Raw genomic sequence first — 5,797 nt, forward strand, 5'->3', positions numbered from 1 at the left:
GCATATCTATGATTTCAAGGAAAAATATGAAGAAAATTTACCTATGAGTAATATTTATTCTACAAAACTCAATAAACAACATAAACTGATTTTCTATGGAGGCTATAAGCATATATTAATAGCCCAAAACCTTAAACCTAATAAAATATGACATAAATACCCTCAAACCCTAAACCTAATAAAATAACGAAATAAAGACCCCCAAAACCCTAACCCTAATAAAACAACAACACAAAGTTGGCTAGAAAATAATAAATTGCGAAAAAATAACATAAGCCTCTCATGTGCGCTCGAGCACAGTTACAAGTGTGATCGAGCGCAGGTGGGCGCTCGATCGCAAGATCGATTGCAGTATCAGGGGGTGTGCAAATGGGATCTGATCTGCATCAAGAATGCAGGCAATGTACTTTAGTACCCCCTCCAAAATGGTAGATTGATAATAAAAAAAAAATCTAAAACAAACAAGACAAGCTGTCATCAGTAGGCATCTCCTGAAACAACAAACTCCGAAACAAGTGCTTAATCCTACAAAGGGGCAGCTCATCTCCCTAAAAAATACCCCATATTCCTATCATACCATGACCACCACAAAAGCCACAAGGGAAAATCATTGCAAAGCTTTCTATCCCCACAATGCGCAAGCTTCCACCTCCAAGAATAAAGTATAAAGTAAACCAATTTCTATATTTATCATCATAACCTATTTAATAAATAAAAAAAAAAAACAAAAAACAAAAAACAAAAGTAAATACTAGTGACAACATTCAACATGCAACAGGGAAAGAAGCAAACAATTATGCCATTTAGCCATTCTTCTTATACGTACATACAACACTAATCCATAGTAAATCCTCTTAATCAAACAATCCATTGTAAGAATTTATTTGTATGCCACGGTCCAAATACAAATTTAACTTTATGAGATGTCGTTGATCACCAAATATCCATCCACCTTAACCCAAACAACATGCAATAACTCAAAAAAGGGCTCCACAGAGAAACCTGGTTGAAACAATAGAGAACACTATAGTTCAACTCTTTTAATTTTTCTATTCCAAGTCTCTATATAATCTTTTTTAATGTAAGACAAACCATTAAAAAGAGGTCAAGAGGGATATTTATGAACAATTTGTTATAACTAATGAGGCATTGTCTATTACTTCAAAAATTAAATCTCTGTGCTCATTATTTAGAAGTAACACAATACTCCAACCGAATGACATTAACTTAGTCCTAGTCAAACAGAGATGGCCTTACACGTTGGATGGGGCGTTAGAATGGTAATGTGACGGGAAGTTACTGCCTTCCCTATTAGATGAGCGTCAGAACGGGTAAGTAACAAGACATACAGAGTTGCTCTCGACCTTCTCCGTTTGATGTCCTATTGAATGACCGTCATGACGGGTTTTCAGCTCTACTTTATTTTGCTCTTTGCATCTTAACGATAATTAACTCCCGTTATGACGAGAAGTTTTCAAAATGTTAGATCTACAATATTTTGCTCTTCCAGTCAGGACATGAGTTAGCATCTATGATAATATATATATATATATATATATATTCTCAATTTGCCCTTCTCTTTTTATCAAAAAGGCTTCCTTCTTTTTCATTTGGCTCAGTGAAAGCCCCGACGGTATCTTTAATGTTAATAAACTCATTAGCCTTATCAATGAACTATTGCAAACTAGCTGAAATCTTTAGAGCCAGTTCAACCATGAAAGTTCTCTAAGCTCTCACTCCACTCATAGGGGGTTGAAAGGACAATGTTCTCCTTTGGATCATCTACGGTCACCTTTTTATTATTGAATCATAATATGTAATCTTTGAAGGACTCTGGCTCACTCTACTTCAATTTCAACAAGTATGTTGATGGTCTTCTAGTTTGCCCTGTTATAAACTGGGTTAAGAACAACCTTCCTAGGTCACCAAAATTGCCTATTGACTTAGGGGGAGGTTTTCAAACCAACTATAGGCACTAAATTTGAAAGTAAGGGAAAAGCTCAGAGTTCACATGGAGGATCAAACGTGCCTAATAAGTCTCGATGTGCTCGGTAGGATCTTTACTCTTGTCGCCCATCTAGATTTGCAAGACCTTCAACTTCTCCTAAGGGAACTTCAATAGTGCATCAATGAACAGAAGATTGGTGTTTTGCAAGATACTTTTCATGGCAAACTATTTTCCTTTCATTTTCTGGGCCATCTCATCATACTTGGTTGGTAGCTCCTTGATAGTAGCATTCAAGTTGTTCCTTTCTTCATTGTTCATATGATGTGAACTTTGCTTTGGATTTCGGTCATCACGGTGCAATATTCTACTGTTTTGATCATTCTTGTTAAATATATTGTGAATATATTGGAGCATAAGCATGAGAGAGAGAAGAGAGAAAGCTGAAGGAAACAATGGACAACATTGTACCGATAATGATTGATATAGATATATTATATGATATGCTTACATAACTCTCTATATATAGAGAGAGAAGAAGTAGTGGGCAAGAAAGCCTAAACTAAACCCTAAAACATATAATGCAACATAATAAACTAGAATAATGTAAAATATTCTAACATCCCCCCACAAACTCAAGGTGTAAGCTTGAGTTTGGGAAAAGGAAAGGGAAACAAAAATGATTTTTTTTTTTTTGTTCCACCGAAAAAGTCACCGGAGTGATGGCCAGAGTTGGGTGGCTGGTGGCGGTTGACGGAGGGCGGCGACAGCAGCTGGCTGCTGGTGGCTGATGGAGGCAGCTAGGCCCAAAATGTTGGGCTTGAACTTGGATGAGAGCCTTATAGGCTATATTAAATTGGGCCGGTTTCATTGGGCCAAAATAGGCCAAAACCCATGGACCATTGAATATGGTTTGACCCAAAAATGAATTGAACCGAGTCCAACCCAATGAACCACATTGACTATTTGGACCTGGTTGTAAGAATTGACCTGGTTGGACCGGTTTAGAACCCGATGACCTGGTTAGAAACCGGTTTTGGATCGGGTCAAAGATGCCTTGGATGGATCTGATTCGGGTTGAAAAACCTAATGGACCGAACTGGATTTGCGAACTGCTGGGTTGGGTTGAGGCCAATGACGAGCGGGCCGGTTTAATTGGGCTAAAATGGCCGAAACCTGTGGAACGTTGAATGGGTCCGTCTAGCTCGAATGAGACGATCCAGTTCTAACCCGTTGAAATCAGGTCGAAAAAAGCTTGGATCTGGATTTTTTTTTTGGATTTGACACGTGGCAAAGGGCTAGGCTGATGTGGTGGGCTCTCTAGAGGACATATGGCAACTGAGGAGAGGAGAAAGCTTTTGGCGCGTGTGGTGCATGCATGATAGGGGCCAACGGCGCCTTGGCATGTGAAGCCCACATGCAGTCACTTTGATTGGCGCGTGGCAGCGCGTCGGAGCTCTGATGGTGACAACCAAGGCTGTTCTGGAATCGCTAGAAGAAGCTCCGTCGAGTGGAGGTCCTACCGTTGGAATTGGACGACAGTGGTGGAAGGGATGTCAACCCGGTTCGGTTTCCTTTTTTTTGCCAAAACCGGGGACCAGAACTGGGATACCCAGTTCTTGGTTTTGGGAAACTAGAACTATTAACCAGGGTCCCGGCTACCAGCCGGTCCGATTTGTATCCGGTCCGGTAATCGGTTTTTTATATATATACTTAATTACCTAAAGTGCATATATATATTTAATTTTTCAAAACCGAAACCAGAACCGGGTCCCCAGTTTCCCAGTTCCAGTTCTGGTTTCGACTCTTCGGTAATTTTTGACACCCCTAGGTGGTGGCCTATGGCGAAAGCGGCAGAGGCAGGTCTTTGGAACAGTCCAGCAACCTTACTGATCGAGCCAACGTGGCGGCGTGTGGACGAAAAGGCAGCAGCTTAGGGCGGCGCTTGTGGGAGCGTGACAGGGAATTTGGCGGAGATCTCGACGAAACTAGACTCGTCTGGCCCTGATCTGTTGATTGGCACTGTCACTGATGTGATTGGTGCTTTGTGGAGGCACCTAACAAAATGGACAGATTCTCAGGCGTTTCTTCTTGACTCGTGGACTGCTGCAGCGGCGCATGGACAGAGTGACAGAACCTTCTGGACACTCGTGACAGTGCGTGGAAGCTTGAACGGCGTCAATCTCAGCGGATCTGGACTTTTCGGCATCTAATCTGTCCTCTAGCACTGGAACCGAGGCCAAGGGTCGATTGCGGTGGCGCGTAGACAACAGGAATTGAGGTCGTCAGATGGAGCGCCGGAAACGTCAATGACATTTATTGGAGGTCACAAAAAAGTGGCTCTCATACCATGTTAAATAGCTCTGATACCAAGTTGAATATATTAGATTTCATACCATGTTAAATATATTGTGAATATATTGGAGCGGAAGCATGAAAGAGAGAAGTGAGATAGCGGAAGGAAACAATGGTCTACATTGTATTGATAATGATTGGTATAGATATATTATATGATATGCTTACATAGATCTCTATATATAGTGAGAGAAGAAGTAGTGGGCAAGAAACCATAGACTAAACCCTAGAACATATAAGGCAACATAATAAACTAGAATAATATAAAATATTCTAACAATTCCCATGTTCTTCTCCTCCTCCTTGGTTTTAGTTTGTTGGCTCTTCATGTTGCGAGAGTTCTTTATCTCTCGGGTTATGTTGGCATGCCACATGATTTCTTGGCTTTCCCTCACCAAGGCCTCCATAGTTTGAGCCATCTGCAACATTTTCTCCTCAAGTTAGGTGATGCGCTTGTTCAGATCATTTGAGCTTCCAACTCCTACGCTGGGGATCCTCCCTCTAGGAGGCACTCTACCAGAAGCTCCTCATCCGAGGGCCTCTCTACTTGGGGCTTCTCCTCTTGTAGCTCCTCCATCGGGAGCTCCTCCTCCTTGGTGGGTGGTTTCTACTTCATTATGTCTAACATTTATTTATGTCGGATTTTGTCTTTAGAGAAGAATAGTCATTCTCCATAGGTGATGCGATATTGTTGGAATAGTTTTTTTGGTGTCGGATACACTTGCAAAATCGAAAAGATGTAAGTACAAGAGATTGCCAGCAGATGACGTTGGTTGGCGGAAAATAGCTCCGATACTTAAGCTAATGAAGAATTTCTTAAAGGAATGCGAATGCATTACGTTAGAGTTTTAAGCTTAGGGCCAAACATCCTATTTAATTTGTTCGAGCTCCCCATTTCAATTTGTTCATTGAACAAATATCTCGGCCAAATCCTGGGTTGATTCCCACTCTTTCCTAGGTTTCGGGATATGATATTGTGGGATCACATATGGCGCACTATTTGGTAGTCATGGCCATTAGGATGGATACTCTACTGCATGTTGCATGTGGAACCCGGTCTTATTAATGGGCTGTGGATATTTTATGTTGCTCGTGGGCCACTTGACTCATGTGAGCCCAAATCAAAATAATTATTGTTGGAGCATCTTCAAGTCTAAGAATTTGCTACCCAGCGATGTTCTTGATGGCTACGCCATGAAGGACCTCCCGTACAGTGATGAAGTTTATGCAAAACAAAAACAAGATCAAAGGGTCTTCAGTTGAGGCTGAAGACTATCTGATACTTAAATTAGCATCCTTATTTTTGGTTAAAAAAGATAATGAAAATTCGCCTCTAATTATCCGTGAACCCGTGTGTGTTGCAGTGGCGGATGCAAAGGGGGGCGCCGCAAGGGCGCATGCCCCTTAAAAATTTTTTTTAAAAAAAAATTTAAGGTATTTTTTTTTATTTTCTTTTTTTTTTTTTTTAGTTTTGTTATTCTAGCCCATACTCCTCCT

General features: G+C 40.9%; 1 protein-coding gene across 1 annotated transcript in view; it reads left to right on the plus strand.

Annotated features, from left to right (window-relative positions):
- LOC132192141 (probable CoA ligase CCL10) overlaps window positions 1-5,797 on the plus strand; it is a 20,348-nt gene that overhangs the window by 1,590 nt on the left and 12,961 nt on the right. The window lies entirely within an intron of this gene.

This window comes from Corylus avellana, chromosome ca9 (genome assembly GCF_901000735.1).
Source record: "Corylus avellana chromosome ca9, CavTom2PMs-1.0".
Classification (NCBI taxonomy): domain Eukaryota; kingdom Viridiplantae; phylum Streptophyta; class Magnoliopsida; order Fagales; family Betulaceae; genus Corylus; species Corylus avellana.